Genomic DNA, 17,669 nt, shown 5'->3' with positions numbered 1-17,669 from the left:
ACTGTTAAATAAAATCTCTACTATTGACTTCAGCATATGTACTCATTTGCACCTCAATTTGGGCAGAAGCACCTCTTAAAAGCTGGATCATAACAGAAATCTCTGTCCTATTGGCATCACTTCAACAGAGTCAGAAGAAAATCTCAATGTAAGCATTTTCTCAGGTGTCCAAAAAGCTATATTAGGAATAAGGCCTCAGAGGAATAAAATAAATAATTCTGTTTTATTTCAAGTGTGACAAATATTTTTGTAATTGTTCCTACTGCTTATTACTGACCCAAAACTCAGGGCAGATTAAAATATCAAGAGACAGGCCCATATGGTAAACATTCATGGTTATGCTAAGCATTTAATGGATGGATGAGCAGAGGGTGAAAAGAAGAGCTGCAGATTCTAACACTGAAAAGGACATTGGGCATATTCTCTGGGTTGCGAGGAGGGAGGAATATGATGAAAAGGGTGAATTGAGAATCATAGAATCATAGGATGGCCTAGGTTGGAAGGGAGATCAAAGGTCATCAGCTTCCCTGCCATGGGCAGGGACATCTTGCACTGGAATGGGAGGCAATAGCTGAGTTGAGATCTTCTCTTCTACCTTCTGTATTTCAATGAAGATGGAGTGTCTGGGAGAGGGGATGTCCAAAGAGACAGGGCAGCTGAATCCCATGTGTGCCCCAAAACACAAAGTTGGAGAAGCAAGTGTCCAGTGCCAGAAAGCAAACTAATAGGTTTTTAGGACACAGAAATCTATGAGGCAGGCTCTTGGGAGCTGAGTAGGGTTCCAGCCTCAGCTCCTTGAAGGCTGAAACCCCCAGTTCCTCCATCCAGTGCTCCTGTGCCCACCCTGGGTTGGGTGGGAACACCTCAGCAGAGGAAGCTCCACCTTGCACAGCTGCAACCCATCTGGACAGCAGGCTCCTCAAAGCATGCTTAACTTCGTTTACCTACAGCAAAAGCCCTAAAGGGGCTTTTAAGACGGTTAAGCTGCATTTTTTCTCATGTTTGAATCATGCTTTATTTCTCCATGCCATATGTTAATGTTGAGGTGGCTGGCCAGCAACACAACCCTGTCCAGGCAAACTCTTAAAAACCATGTTCGTGTTGCCTACAGTTTGGCTTGCAGAGATAAAATAATGTAATAATAAATCCTCCTCCCCCACCACTGGGGAGCTTTGGTTTTCCAAAATTAAATAACTTAGTGGATTGTGGCAGTGCACAATTTACCCTTTCAGCATGTGAGTCACAATCCACTTTAATTACTTAAGTAATTCAGTCCCCAAGCCTCGTTTACAGTGGGCACACAGTGCTTGGCATCCAGCCCGTGATTTGTAGACGCATCTGAATCTCCCACATGCGTGCAGTGCTCCCCTACATAAAACCTTATATATTCCTATGCTCCTTCCAGGAGTTATATATTATTTACATCATCATTGCAAACATGCCAGAAGAGCACTGGAGTTTTCTCTGGAGTTCAGCAGCCTTTTCATGTTCCCTGTGCCTGAAAGTATATTAAACATTCCTGCTTCATCCCGTACCTCTGCTTTACTGACTACACATCCTGTTTTATGCAGGGCAGTGCTCCCGCTCTATGTAGGTGAAGTTTTGTTTTCTCACATAATGCAGCTGAAAAGGCAGCTGTAAAGACTGAGAAAAAACAGAAGGAACCAGACAATAGTAATATTTCCTCCTCTGAGCATTTGAAACGGTTCAGCTAGAAGTGAAGGAGAACTGAAAACCAAAAAGTTAGATGGGATCACCAGCATGGAAACAAGCTGGGATTGCCTCTGCAGTAGTGGTAACTGGTAGGATGGAACATGGAGAAAGATGAGGAAGGCAGCCCTGCAGAGTTCCCGTGTGCATGGCTGCTCTGCAAAGTACCTCTCCTCAACTGCCTTGAGTTCTGGGAAATTGTTTATGTGGCTTTTGGAGCCTTTGTTCTCAAATGGATCCTTTGCTGCTTCAGATATTGATCAGCTTACAAGATTCTCTGGGCAAACACAAGAGGAAAAAATTGTTTGGGAGACAAATGGAATATTGCAGAAAGTAACATTTCTAGAGCACACATTAGAACCAGATGTTCCACTCAAAAGTATTTGTGGTCAGGGACTATGCCGAGAAACTAACTGCTATAAAGAGAAAAACCCAGAACTGCAGCACACTGGATACAAGAAAAAGTTACACCAAGAGCAAAAATGTCGGTGACTGAATCTCAGACCCAGACTGGCAGGGAATCTGAATCGTTTATTCAAAGGACTGAGTTGGTTTTACACACTTTTCTAAGGCACACTATTTCCTTATATGGTGTGAGTTATCTCGTGTTGCCACATCAGCATCACACTTCGTAGGGGTCTGCCCTGTGACACCTCTTCCCCTAGGGCCCGGTGGAGACAGAGCCTGTCTGTGCCGCCATGTGCTCCTTTGTTCTGCCATGTGCCTCTGCAGGCAGGTTTTACAGCTCACAGCTCAATTCTACCTTATAATTCCCCATAAAAAAATATTGCAGAAGGATATATTAGGTGTCTTACCATCTGACAAGTCTAATTACAGGTTACTATCCAAGCCAGAAAAGGGTTGGATCCAGCTCCCACCTTTCCACAGATGTACTGCTGGATTTTGACCAAACCACGTAGGCTTCACTTCAGTGTTGACTAAGGACTTGAGGGCTTTGCTGCACTGAGGAGTTTTGTTTTCCTCTCTCTCTGTGCCTTACTCATAAGCGCTGGATGCAGCCGAGGGGCGGCAAGTCCTGGGAGGGCTGGCGGGAGAAGTGCTGGCATGGCAAGGTCTGCACGGCCCTTTCTCCAGGGCACCACACAGAGTGTGGGGAGGAGGAAGGTGGCTGTGAGTCCCTCAGGGCCTTTTCCATCCCAGCAGACTCTTCCTGGGGCAACAATCCCTTTGTAAATGGGGACTGGGCTGTTTCTCTGACATTTTGAAGAGCTGCGAGGGACAAACACATTGATACATTCGGGTCTCCCACTTGAGACAGTGATGGAAGATGCAGAAAAGCACACAAATAAAAATAAATACGACAGCCATAAATTTTAAAAGCTTTACAGAAGAACACAGTTGTCACACCAAAGAGCAAAGCTTCACCTGGCTCCATGCCCCGAGTGTGGTCAGAAGGGAACGCTCAGGTGAAGCACACGAGAAGCAATGCAGGCACTGAGTGACCCTCCCCTCTCTCACAGCTTCTGGTGACATAGGGACTTCTGGGCTTTCATCCTGGACACAATTTTGAGCAGAAACTGATGGCCCTATCCTCTGCCAAATTGCGCCATCAGCTTTTGAGCCCATTTGTTATTTTGGTCTCCCTAATATCCCATGGCCATGACTTGCACAACTTCACCACATGCTGGGTGGTGAAGTGTTCCCTTTTTAAACGCCCAGCTGATTTCATCAGCCCTTATTCTTATATTGTCAGGAATGGTAATTAATCTCTTTCCTCAACTACCCATTACCATTCATGACGTTATCAGGCTTCATCTCTTCCCCAAGCTGAAAATACCCAATGTATTTTGCTTTTCCTCAAACAAAAGTCACTCCATTCACTGAGCCTGCTTCTCCCTTTTTCTGGGGCGCTTTCAGCTCTCCATTCCAAGCTGTGGTGATGAGTTCACTGCATAATATTCAGGATAAAGATACATCATGAATTTATGTGGTAGCATTACTAATTTTTTCTGTTTGTTCTCTATTCTTTCCCTAACAATTCCTAACAATCTTTTTGACCACCGCTGAGCAATGAAGTGATTTGCACAGGGACTTGTCAGTAACAACTCCCAAATCTCCTTCCTGAACATCAGAAGCTAATTTAGAAACTGTCATTCTGTGTCATCCTGGAGTGCTTTTTTCCCCCATATGCATCACTTTGCATCTATTGACATTGAATTTCTTCTGTCATTTTATTGCCCAATCACTAAGCATTGTAAGATCCTTCTCTAAAGGCGAAAATCAGAAAATTGATAGTGAAATTAGGCCAATTTCATGTTAAATGTATTTGTAATTTCATGGGAAGCACAGTCAATATGTGAAGAATGCAACTCAGAGAAAAACATACCTCTTGCTGCCAAAAAGTCCTGGGAAGTTCATTTCATGGAGGATCTGACCTTTAGAGGAAATAAATTCTTTTCCTCAGTTGTGTGTGGCTGAAGGAATTACAGCTTTCCAGTCTAAACCTCGATTCTGAGATATCTATGATGCAGGGAACGCTGAATTTGCCAACTAGGCAATGTCTCAGGGGGACTAACTAAGCCTGTGCAATTCAGAAAGTATTGACATCCCAGCCAGGATAGCAACACCCTGACAAGGCTCTGTCAGGTCTGACAAGGCTGTGGGTTGGTGTCCTGACACCCCGGTGCAGGTACACCTCCTGCTTTGTTGCTTGCAGCCCCCTGGAAGTATGCTTTGAGAATTATTTTCATTAATAGCTTCCTCTAATGATTTTCAAGTCACCTGTATAGGCCATCTACACCTCCCAGCTGTTATCTATGTCACCAAAGGGCACATCCCCCTTGGAGAAGAACAAAACTGTTCTCTCTGCACAAGGAGAGAGATGAAGAGAACTTGTTTTCACTGTAACAAGCGAGTTTAATTGTGCACAAGGTAAACCAGACCTGACACCTGCATGTGGGCGCCGGCATAAGCCATGAGGTAGCTCTGGTTGTAGACTTGCATGAATAAATTCTGCCCATGAAAAAGGTGACAGGACTTTGGAGAGGTTTGATGCCACCTCCTGTCCTTCTCAGGTGAAATGTTTTGAGCTGCCAAAGCCAAAGGTTTCCTTCCTTCCTCCCTCCCTCCCTTCCTCCCTCCCTTCCTCCCTTCCTCCCTTCCTTCCGAATTCCTCCCTTCCGAATTCCTTCCTTCCTTCCTTCCGAATTCCTTCCAAATCCCTTCTGAATTCCTTCCTTCCTTCCTTCCTTCCTTCCTTCCGAATTCCTTCCTTCCTTCCTTCCTTCCTTCCCTCCCTCCTTCCTTCCCTCCTTCCCTCCTTCCCTCCTTCCTCCCCTCCTCCCTTCCTTCCTCCCTCCCTCCCTCCTTCCCTCCCTTCTCCCCCTCCTCCATCCCTCCCCATTGCCTTGACTCCAGGAACCTTAATTAAGCGAATGAACAGACCTCTGCTTTAGCACACACAGTCTTTTACCCATGTTAAATGAGAGTTTGCTGCATCCAGTGTCATCACAACTCTGAAATTCCACATGGAGCACTTTTCACTAAGCTGCATGCAATTATTTGTTCAGGCTCTGGTTCTGTCTCCACTGAATGCAAGAGCACTGACTTCAACACAAGGAGTAGCAGGCACACAGCTGGAAAGAGAAAAAATGTGAATTAAAAGTCATTTAATCTCATTTAATCACATTTCCTCTCCTCCTTGACCAACATATTTAGAAAATAAATAAACTCTCTGAAAAGGAAAACTATTAAGTTAGTTTCAAAGTCAAGTTCATGCCAACTAATATTATCTATTTCAGGACTTCCTGCCCTGCTTATCTCATTTTAATTAACCTATTTCTGACCTGGACCATGTGTTTGCCTGGCAGACACAGTCCCATTTCTGAAATTGCTCTTGGCTCAATAAAAGAGTCTGTAGTGGTGTTTGTGACCAACATTGCTGCTACGTATTTCCTGTAGCAGAGCTAAGGGCAGCATGAGAGGGAGGCTGGGAAGCAGATGTGGAACAGGAGTATTGTGGAGTGAAGACAGGGATTTTTGCTCTAAATGCTGCACATTGAAGCAGTTGATAAAACAACGTGGTTGACCTACTCTGTCTCCCTGTTCCTACAGCTCAGATGTCTGGACACAGTCCTGGAGCCAAAGAAAGCACAATCAGCAGAATTTCTATTCATTTTTATCTTCTAAAGTGCAGATTTAACATCCTCCTGTGCACAGTGACAAACAGGCCATTGAGGGTGATAATAAACTTGCTTCCCAAATGGAGTCCATCCTTTTATTTAAAATCTGAAAATAAAGCCAATAAAATTCTCAGACTGCAGATACCACCTGGAGGTCTCAAATGCGTGTTGTGAAGAAGGCAACAGCGCTGAAAATATGTAGTTTTAACTGCCAAAGATTCTATCTCATGATTTTAGTAGCAATTTGATGCAGCCCTGGACAGCAAAAAGAAAGACATTAATCCACTTATCCAACAAATCCTATCCTCCAAAAAGTACAGAGGCTCAGACTAGGGCAAAACAGGGCTTGAACAGCTCCTCTTCCAGTGCAGAAAACTGCAATGAGAAGGAAAGGAAAAGGGAAAGGGAAAGGGAAAGGGAAAGGGAAAGGGAAAGGGAAAGGGAAAGGGAAAGGGAAGGTAAAATACCTTTATCTGGGCAAGTGAAAAACTGGTCAGTAAATACAGGAAACCAATGCTCTGAATAGATAATTCCACAGCTGATTCCTTTTCTCCCAACTCTTTTTCTTATTGTGTTCCAATAATTAAAATAAAATGGTGGCTATTCAGTGTAGGAGAGCTGTGTAAATACAAACTGAACACAGCCAGCTATGAACAGTGATTTAGAAAGAGAAAAGCAGGTAACAGGCAGTTTAGAAGAAATTCCTGCTGGGAAGGCAAATGATGGCAGGATCTAACCAGATGTTCTGGAAAAAGGGTGTGTCTGAGCTGCCTTGGAGTTGGTGATCTCACACTGTGGCACCGTGTCTGTGTGGCCTCACTGCAATGTGACTCCCCTGAAGTCCTTTGCTGGACCCCAACACCTTCCAGCCTGGACCAGCCACAGACACTGCAGTGCCTTGGAACACAGACAGCTATGAACATGAAAGCTGAAGATAAAAATAAACACAAGTCTTTCTCTTCCATCCTAAGCTCAACTGAAACATAACACAGTCCCAAGCAGAGAGGAGATAATCTTAGATGTTGCTGCCAGCCTGTTTACTTGCTTATTGTCAGATGATAAATGCTGGCAAGTCCTCATCTTCTGTTTTACCCCTGAAAATGTTGTTTCCCACAGTTTCTCCAGTCAAAGGCATGCTAAGGTGGACATCAGCTAGGGTGGAAGCACAAAGCCAAGCTGTGCACTGCTAATGGTGGCAAGGCTGCTCCAGCATCATGCCCCCGGGCTGCTGTGAGGCTCAGCATGATTTCCTCACACTTCCCTTTCTTGTTCAGGGTAATTATATTTCCCATGGATGGGAAAATATACTCTGGCAGCCAAGGTGAGTCTTCAGCATCGTGAACAGGCTGGGCTTGAACACAGACATCACAGCTTTCACCTCTAGACAGGGCAGCCACAAATGAAATTGAAACGTTAGAACCCTTAAATGCAAAGTGTGTGTCTCTGGCAACAAATTACTATATGCCAGCTGCTGTACCAATTAGCAACACAGGTCTTTTGTGCCTCTCCTCAGATCTGAAAGATAAGAAATACCAGTTCCTGGGAGTAGGATGTAGAAGAGCATCATCCAGCATCACTAAAGGTGATCAACTGCTTAATCAACTGCTTCCCTCCAGCACTGGTCAAGGAAGAAGAATTTGCTTTTCAAAATACTCTTTTGTCTCTCTTTTAGGAAGAATTTTCTGCTCGTTGTCCTTGACTGACTCAGACCAGCCCAATCCTCAACTGGGCAAAACATCTCTGGGAACTAAAAAGTTTGTTGTGAAACAGAGCTGGGAATATTACACCAAAACACAGTGTTTGGATGCTGTTTAATCAATGTTTCATCTCAGAAATATGAACATGTTCTGTCTGACAACAAAGCAAACAATTTCTCTGCAAGAACGCTATTTATCTAAATAAAATCTAAAGCAGAAAAAGGTTAAAAGGATTAAATAGTCCCAAAATGAAAAATCACTTTTTAGTTTAAATAAAGCATTTGAGTTTCAGTAAAGAATCCTTAAAAATACCATTCTTGGCTCAGCATCAGAGGAACATTTTTCCATTCTTTTACTTCAATTGCCATTCTGACAAAACTAATATTCACCTCTCTCTTCCATGGCGTAAATTCAAAGCAGTAATATCCCTATCTTCCCAGACAATACTGCATGCTTTCCTAAGAAGGATTTCTTCTGAAGTTGAGATGTCTTGAGCACAAAACCTATAAACAGATACTGAGGAAGGTGACTTGGGACAGCTGTGAGTTGTATAAAGGGCAATTTCCTTACTCAATGAGAGCAGCAAAACTGGGTTCAACTCATACCCACTTATCCAGCTGTCTGTAATTTTTTTGTCTGTAAAATTACCTTCCCACAATAAGTAGGGAAGGTCCTGTAGGTCAAGGCTTAGAGATATTCATAGAAAGCAGAAGGCAAATGTTTTTGCCACTCTAGTAGCTGTAGCTTTGCCACTGAGTTATTTGTCATAAGTCTATCTGAACATCCAGGTATGACAGAAAATGACAGATCTTAAATCAATCCTCTCACTTATTACCAACTGCAAAAGCAGCTTTATTTTATATATGTAAAGAGCTTCCACTTAGACATCATACACGCACTGTAATTTCAAATAAGCAACGTTTTAAACTTCAGCTAACAAGACCTAGAGTTAAAAGCCTGATGATTAATCCATCACTTCACCTGTCTTCCCAAATTATACATGTTTAGCCAAATAAAGTATTAACATTCTGCATTTTACATACAGGAGCACAAGATAAAATAATCTACTGTGACAAATGTTTCCAGAGGGGGAAAAAAAAGATTTGCAAACTGTTGACAAAACTGACGTAAGGCACCAGAAGCTCTCAGAGATTTCATAAGCAAAAGGCTGAGCTTTTTGAATGCCTCACTCCTATTTTCTGAATGCACTTGTGGTGAATTACACCACTGGGGGTTTGCTGCTGTTGTTCCTGATGAGGGAGCAGGAGGAGAGCAACTGGGGTGGTTCCTGGGCCTTTCCCCATTGCCATCAGTCTCACATCACGCTGAAAAAAAACATAGCTGGAGACGGGAGAGGTAAGAACTAAGGAGCAGGAGAGCTGCAGACCAGGCTCCATCCAGCAGCATGCTGGGGATGGCAGGAGCTGCCCGGCGGCTCCTCACAAAAGCAGCCTGAGATTGTGCAGGGACTGACTCAGAGCAGACCAGGAGCGAGCACATTAAAGAAGCAATGCCAGCTTGAGAAACACAACCAGAATAGCACAGAGTGCTGTGACACATAGGCAGGGAAACAGGCTCATTACCTCATGCATATGTTTGGAAACTGTTTTCGAGGGAGCTTTTCTGGTGGTAGGTACAGTTTGTTCCTCATACTCATTTAGCTAGGTAACATTTTCACTCATTAGGGAGAAACACAAACCAGCTAGAGCAAGGCTGTGACACATCCTGGATCACGTCTAGGCTTGAGCTGGGAGGCTGAAACTATGTTACCAAACCTGTGAACTCTTTGTGGGGTGTTGGATGTGACAGAGCCAGGCTGCTCGCTGAGGAGGACCTGAAATGACAGGAGAATCAAGACATATTTTTAGCACATTTATACAGCACGTCTTGCACTTCTGTATCAATATAAAATCTTTATCCTAGGAGGGATGCTGCACAAGCATGTAACAGAAAGGCATCAAGGGAAAGCGTTTGTTGAGGGAAGGCTGCTTCTTGGGCTGTAAGTCATTCCTTGGACCTGCTTATGCTTTTTGCTTACTGTCATGATGTAATGCTTAAGAGCCCAAGTTTTTACTGATTTTCCTCCAATGATGCCATCTACTAATGTCTTGTTAGCAAGCACTGTCACTAGCATATTATGGCAGTATTAGACACTATTTAAGGAAAAGAGTGGAGAGTGCCTTGTTCTGGCTGCTCCTCAGCACAGTCCTTCTCCTCAGATGGGGCTACTGCCACCTTGGTGGAATCTTTAACTGAACACTGCAATCCCAGAGGCAAGAAGTCTGGTAGAATTTCAGCCTATGAATGGCCAAGGCACCAGTAATCCAGTTTTCCAGTTTATTCTGGCATCAGTCTTTTGAGTCTGTTACAAGGCTTAGTGATTTCGGATCCCCAGTTTTAGTGCCAGCAACATGCAGAGTTTACACTGCAGAATGAGCTGGAGATGCTGCCATTGTGTTTTAGTTCTCTTGATGGAAATTTTTTTCCATTCATTTATTCAAGCACCTTTCAAGTCCCAGATAAGATTTCAGCATCCTACAGGAAGTCTCACCACTCGGGGAGGTGCTGAATATCTCCTCAGCCTTTCTGAACCTGACAGTTGTCCCTTTTCCTTTATTGCTCCCGTCTGTGCCTTGGACACCAAGTGTCTTGGGGTGACTTTATGATGTTGTATCCCCTATCACTGCTCTATGCCCAGAAACTAATTTTGTGCCTTTCTGTGCCTTTAAACTGAGCCTGAGAGGGGGGAGAGGAAAAAAATCCAAGCAAACTTTTCAAAGCAGTTGTTCAAGGACACAGATACACACTCCTCTGCGTTCTCCTGCTGTGGGGAGAAGAGCAGAGGAAGCACCCTTCTTGCTTTTCAGCCAGCTTTCAGCTCCTTTTCTCCAGAGGGAGATGGAGAGTTGAATTTTGTTTTCCTGGATCTTCAGGGTTTTTTTCCCTTCTTCTCTTCTGGACTGTTTCAACACCAGAACACATCGGGAGAATTTTCCACCAAGGCCCTGGAGGTGGGCCCACACTAACCCAGCTCCAAGGAGGAGGAGAGAGACAACACCTACAGAAGGACTCTGAAATCTTCCCAGGTTTCACTGCACAGCGAGAGGTTTTATTAATTAGCATTATTATCCTTTTTCTGTGTGTTTGTTAACTAAATAGCTTTTATCTCTTTCACTTTCCTCCAAGGAAAATTTCTTTTTTTTCCCCGAACCTGGTGGGGGAGGGCTGGTTGTAACCTGCCTTCTATCAGAGGATATTTTCCTCCAAATTTGTGCAAATCGGCACACTGAGGAATCCCTGGCTCACTGCCAGATTTGCATGGGTTGTCACTTGGCACGTCCTTGCCCCAGAACCACATGTTTCAATGGAAACCGAGAGTGGCAGTGGCTTTCCCACCAGACCCCTTCAAAAACTTCAGCCTTTCTCAGGCATGTTTGTTTTGGCTGTTCCAAAGTTTCCTCTCCCTTTAATAGATGGCAAATGCATTATCCAGCACAAACAGGGAGCGCATATGATGTGGTGGAGGGACAAAACAGATGGCACATGAGTCACTCCCATTCGCAAAGTCGGCAATGAAAACATGCTCTGCTTTAGCATCCTGCTGGAGGCTTCGTGCAAAAGACAATTGAGGAGCAATGCTTGGCACTGAGTGCCTGCAGCCTTCCAGGTGAGAAAGGGACTGCTGCTGAAGTCCTCTCTTTGTGCATCCAGAGCAATCTAGGAAAGGGCTTGGGACTGTGGCAAGCCCCTGGTAAAAGTGCTGCCGAACAACAGCCGACTCCCCTGCATGATGTGAGGGCACTGAACCATCCCCAGGGCCACGAGCTCCCTGTACTTCTTCAGAGTATTAAACTTCCTTGTCACATTTTTTCCACCTTCTTTGCTATTTGCTTTAATTCCCTGTGCCTGGCAGCACTAGGAATGTTCCCTGTGTTCTTTTCTCTTTTTTCTCCCCCCCACTCCCACAATCTTTCCATGGGTAATGGATTTTATATGCTAACTCACATCACTGAAATACCATGAATGACACAAGTAGGAGTAGAAGGCATTGGTTATGCTCTTGCCAGGAAAGATCCTCAACCTATTGGAAATAATGATTATTTTCACTGTATAAATTGGATTTCTGCCATGAACAATATTAGAAGCAAAAGGCAGTGAGCAGTATTACTCTGCTGCTGAGTATTCATTGTGTTAAAACAAAAATAGACATAGTATCAGATAGCTACCACCTGGAAACTGCATTATATATTTGGGTGAGAATACAGTTCCAGTCTGCAAACATATTTGCACATGATTACTTTTACATATTGCAAGAAATTTCCTTGAAATTCAGTGCATGTAACATTAATAGTCTTTATTCATATTTGCAGAAGACAGCTTACAGGAAGAGGCACAAAATAGCTCTTTCTAGCAAGTGGGTTTAATTAATTTTCTCTCATAATTCAGTAAAGGAGGATTGTTGGATTCAAAGACATATAATCAATGAGCATATTATTAGTTATTTCTAATTTAACTGTCCAAATGTAGCATTCCTTAGATATCAAAAGACATTTCACTTCATATCTAGAAGAGATTCTTTTTTCCTAAAAACAAGCCAGACTTATTCTCAAAACTATCTGAAAACTAAAATTTGGATTTCAAAGAAGAATTGCTTTTATTGTTAATCAGAATCTTCCACAAAAAAACAAAAAATAAAAAACAAACAAACAAAAAAAACCCAAAAAAAACCAAACAAAAAAATAACAAACAAAAAAAACCCTTCAAATGTGAAACCTGATAAATTCAAGATACATACACAGAGAGAGACTTTCTCCTTTTTTCCCTGTTTCCTTTTCACACTGGCACTGTAAAATCAATAACATCAAAATTGTTCTGGTTTTGCTTTTCATTTTCCTTTTTATTGCCTGCAATAATTTTGAAATTTCCTCGTCTTTGAAAATGAAAAATGAAACAGTCCCATCTTTGTGCCACACTGCAAGCACTAGAAAGACTTTCCAAAGTTCCAATAGCAACCAGCAGCAGAAACATTTGAAAATGCAAAAAAAATTGTTTGTGTGGGCAGAGGTGGCTGTTAAGCTTTCATTTTACTGTCCCCAGTTTTGAAGAAATATTTGACACTTAAAATTTTAAAGCAGTCAGACTTTGGTGTTTCAAACGTTTACAAGAATTCCTTTTGAAAAACTGTGTAATGTCAGACAGAACAATGTTCAGAAAAAAACCCTAATGGTGGCAGATGCTGGTTATTTGCACTGGAGTCCCAACAGCAAAGAGCACCAGTAGAAGCAACCCTTCCCAAATACTCAGAGTAGCAGTGCTCTAATAAAGGAAAATAACTTAAACAAAACCCATAATTTGTCTCTTACAATGTCTCCTCCTAATTGAGGAGATCTGGTAAGGAGAAATACATTTCTTAGTGGTCACTGGTCCTGCATGAACTCATCTTAGGCATCTAACATGTGGAACTTTACAGGGATCTGATTTTCACACGTTGTGCAAAATCAGACCCTTCAAATGTGTTTCAAGTTCAAAGCCTTGAACACAGCACATTTCTTGGCCCATGCAACACCATACATGCAAATTACACCATGATAGAGACATTTCTGCACACAATTCCACAGACCAGTACACAGAATAAAAAAAATACAAAAATTCATAAATTGAGAGAAGAAATAGTATAAATCCGATGTCATAGATAAAAAAAAAAAGGCCTAAAACCAAAGCATCCTATTTTTTTATTGCTAATGATGCAATCTGATTTTGCACCAGTTAATTGGCTTTGATCTTTGTCTGTGTCACCCTCCTGTGCAGACAAATACAATAGCTGATTTCTGCAGCAGTGTTTCCCACTACAAGGGGGAGAGGGAAGGATTCACAGCTTCTCAGGCTTGGGCTGGTGTCTGATCGTGGATCTGCTGCCAGACTCTGCCTGGGAGAGTCACACACAGCCCCTGCACAAGGACTGTACCTGCACAATTCAGGGAACTCAGGTGGAACTAAATGTACTTTCTCAGCATCCACATACTTTGTACACAGTCAAGAGATGGCCTGAGCCTCACAAGCTATGCTGAATAAGCAAAACAGTGCAATTTTAGAGTGGAAAATGTAAAAGAAAGTCCTCCTTTGTGTCACATGTGGGCAGGTGAAGGTGCATCCTTCAGTCAGCCTGTAGCTCAAATTCTGTAGGACAGAAAGGTTACCAAAATCAGAAAATATCCCAAATTTAAGCAGACCTGGTTCATCTCAGAATGGCACTATAATTGCTGAATCTAAGCAAAGCTTTTAAAAAAAATGGAAACTGGACAGAAGTGTAACTGGGAAGCTTACACATAATGCCAGCATAGGTGTACCCTAAACCCACCATGTCTTTCTGCAAGTAGCACGAAATAACACTCTAAGAGACACAAATAACTTTAATATATCCTCTTCAATACTCAGCTAAGGCATTGACACCATATTAGACTTAAGGAGATGACAATGCTTTAGCTGCATATATTGATCTGCCCACCAGACCCCAAAAAAAAGGACATGTGACCACATGGTGAACATCTGCCACTGGCTTTTTGGTTGACTTTTCCACCTTGACTCTGGCATGGGGAAAACTTGATATTCATAGCATCATTAACATTTCCTCCATCTGATCTATGTATTAAGGAATTACAAGCTGTCACATTATTAATTTTTTACTTGGGCATTGTTTTTTGGACAATAAATCTTACTTTCCTTTTCATGTTGTTCCACACGAAGGACACTTTCTAATCAAAAATTGCATGGCTTTTTAAATGAATTTGAAGCAATGAAGTGTCTGCACATGTAATCCCTGGGTCCTGAGACTTTAGCACCTCAATTTGAACATGAAGAAATGCAAGCTGCATGTCCGGGAGAGTGGAGACTTCCTGTTAAAGTCCAAATAAATCTCAGATGCAAAAATTAAGTCCCTATTCCGAAAGCATCTCTCACCAATAGGTTAACACAGCATTCAATTTGCATGTCCAGTACTTGGCTTGGCTTTACAACTCCTTTTCAGTGCATGGTCAAAACCCATATGGAAGATTTTAACTCAGTCAAATGTCTGCTGTCATCAGGATTTACTCAGCTCTCTTCAGCTGTACAGGCAGGAACAGAGCAAAGGATCACCAAAGTTAGGACAAGTCTCTCACTGGCTCAAACCACCTGGCAAAAGTGATTTCCTTGAGTCTAGGGCACTCATCCCACAAATGCCTATAAACTAATAAAAATGTACAGCCTGCAGGAATGCAATGAAATACAGTACTGAACTCAAGCTGTTGAATGAGCAGCACAGCCAACCACTCCCCAGGATGGTTCATTGATTAGTCAACACCAATGCAGAAAGCTCCACATGGATAATTTATGGTTCACATACATATCACGTTATTATAACATTTTCCTGTTCACTCAGAGATAATAAGAGACGTACTCCAAATCAATATTTATTATTTTAGTTTTCCTTCCTCCCTGCTGTTAAGCTTGACATCCTTCTCCTCCCCCATTTATAGCCTGCCATTGCTAACTGAACCCCTCCACAACCTCTGAGATAAGTATCTGGAGGAGATCCATATATCATGATAGCAATAAACCAATCCCTCCAGACACATTTAACCACAATGCAATACTGTCAAGCTCTGAAGACAAGTTGTTCCCTGAGGAGCAGAACTACTGAACCTTGATTTCCGGCAGTTCAATGTCCTAGAGCTTTCCTTTTTAACCCCAAACAACGCCTCTCTGCTTCCAGCACTGTAAGTTCACCACATGTCCCCTCTGTGCTGTACATGTCCCTGTAATATTTTGCCTTGCAGTTATCCCCAGTTGCCTTCACATCTCCCAGGCTTTCTGGTGACTCCATTTCTCCTTCATTCCCTTGCTGCTCTTTTCTGTCTTGACACCTGGGCAGGGGACAGTGGGACTAGGGTGGAAAAACAGATTGGAGAGTTGGTCTGCCACCTGGGCAGCTCTGGGGCTGCCAAACCCAACACAGAGCACTAATTTGTTCAGACAAATCATGAAGAAGACCTCTGTCCTTTACCCACCTGGTGGAATTGATTAATTAAGATGGCTGGAGAAACTCCCCCTTCTCAGGTTTGGTTTGAAGTGCCCAAAAGGATCACAAGTTGCCAGAGGGCCATCAGACAGGAGACAGAAAACCTTCACCTTCTTCTCCCAGTACCACAAAGCCAAAAACCTGCTGCCCCACCCCACACTCTGCTTTTCAGTCAGTAGTCAACTGACTCACACAAATGCACATGATCTTCACCAGACTGACCAAACTCTTCTCGAGGCAACTTTACATGACACCAATCACCAATTTTTTTGATGTCTAGTGCTAAATTTACATGAAATATATCTGTTGCTTATTGCTGTCGATGTTGCCAAGCCAAATCTATGAGAATGTCAAACTTGGTTACACTGCCGATGTTTTGCTGTCTCTGAGGCGGAACATTTCTTTCATTTTTGTGTTATTTACACAATTTCCTTGTTCAAAAAGAAGGAAAAAACCACTAAATATTAGTTGGTGTATAGGTAGAGCTTCAAATTGCCCAGCTAAGAAAAGCAAGGCTGCAGTATACACATTTACTTGTGCAGCTCTTATAAACAAAATTTAGCTGCCTGAATCCTGGTGATTTATACACTTTGGGCAAATATTGAGCTAATATGTGATTCATATCCCCAGGCACACTCGAAAGCCACTCTGTGTTCCCTCCACTGTGTTTTAGATGTGTGCAACAGAATGTTACTGTTTGATCCAAAACATGTGTTATGACTTGCTTCCTTTTCCTTTGGTGTATTAGCAGAGGTTTTTGGCAAGCCTGACTCCTTTTCAAAGGTTATCAGAATAAAACGGTCAGATTATAATTTCATTGACTTGGAGGAAACTGAGAAGGTGGAAAAATACATTTTATGTTCCTCTGTGAGCCAATAGCTGTCCCTGTGGGCAGTCTCTGGCCATGCCTTTTCTTCCATGACTGAAGTTTTACCTTCAAGTCTTGGCTTTCACCAGGAAGAAGTGAGAACATATCCTGAAAGACACTCTGACACCAATTGATCATTTTGCTCACCTAAGACTACAATTTATATGCAAACAGCATGTTCAAGGCTGCCATTCAGCTGCCAGTGAGTGCCCAAACCTGAAGTTTTCTTGGGTCACCTCAGACTTAGCAATGACTCAAGACTGATAGATGAGTCAGGGCTCCTGCTGGAGTTGGGCTTCTGGGAGGTGAAATGCAGGCTGGGCTCACTGGAAAGCAGCAACCAAGCTTGGAGCCTGACAAAGAGCATCTTTCTGCCACCATAGCATGAGGGACACCCTGCACAGGGTAGCCCTTCCCTGAAAGGGGCAGCCTGATTCTGCTTTTCCTTCTGCTTCCCAATTCCCAGCAGAGTCTCTGTGGATATCAAAAGCTGCTCAAGAATGACAGGAGACACGGTGCCAGTAGCTGATGAGTTAATTGCTGGAGTGAGATCAAGGAGAAAAATGGTAAAAAATGGCTGAGGCCATGGTCTCATGGGTGGTGACAGATCGACTTCGCCCAGCTAAAATCATTCCCACTGCTACACCCACGGCGGCACAGCTGCGTGTGGTCACACTGGGAGACACGTCACGGAACAGATCCAGATGGAAACAGCCAGTTCAGATCATTTTTCAGATCATTAGACATTTTTGTTGGCAGCGAAACAGCCAGTGACAGGGAGACAGAAGGGACAAAGGAGGGTCAGCGGGGAGGAGTGAAAATGATGCTTAAATGGCATCATGCTCAGACAAGGGCAAGCAGGCCAGCAAAGCCTAAATGTTATCTTTAAGTCACTTGGCATTCCCCAGATATCACTGGAAAAGGGGATCTGGATTTCACAGACACACAGGACTTTTCTTTAATATTGCCCAGAGTCCATATCCCTACATGAATGTCATTTCATTTCAGCTTTTGGCCTGGAAGCACATAGAATGTATTTATATATATATATATGTATGTATATGCATGTACAAAATGAGCAATGAAGGCAGAAAACAGGGTCAAACTGAAGTTTGCATCTTCTGTGGGTTTTTCCAATAAATCTATCAATTCAATTTTTCTGGTAGGGACAATCCTTAGTTGACTGCAGTTCACAT

General features: G+C 42.9%; 2 long non-coding RNA genes across 2 annotated transcripts; both read right to left on the bottom strand.

The window, feature by feature from the left end:
* Positions 1 to 2,195: 2,195 nt before the first annotated feature.
* Positions 2,196 to 4,788, bottom strand: LOC116440324. The gene is made up of 2 exons (XR_004238547.1): positions 4,058 to 4,788; positions 2,196 to 2,940 (listed from the first exon to the last, which is right to left on the bottom strand). It is a non-coding gene; the product is annotated as an uncharacterized LOC116440324 (long non-coding RNA).
* Positions 4,789 to 5,082: 294 nt separating this feature from the next.
* LOC116440323 lies at positions 5,083 to 15,740 on the bottom strand. The gene is made up of 3 exons (XR_004238546.1): positions 15,595 to 15,740; positions 9,133 to 9,383; positions 5,083 to 5,306 (listed from the first exon to the last, which is right to left on the bottom strand). It is a non-coding gene; the product is annotated as an uncharacterized LOC116440323 (long non-coding RNA).
* Between the last annotated feature and the right edge of the window lie 1,929 nt (positions 15,741 to 17,669).

This window comes from Corvus moneduloides, chromosome 2 (genome assembly GCF_009650955.1).
Source record: "Corvus moneduloides isolate bCorMon1 chromosome 2, bCorMon1.pri, whole genome shotgun sequence".
NCBI lineage: Eukaryota > Metazoa > Chordata > Aves > Passeriformes > Corvidae > Corvus > Corvus moneduloides.
The sequence above is the reverse complement of the archived record's forward strand: the minus strand, read 5'-3'. Positions and strand labels throughout refer to the sequence as shown.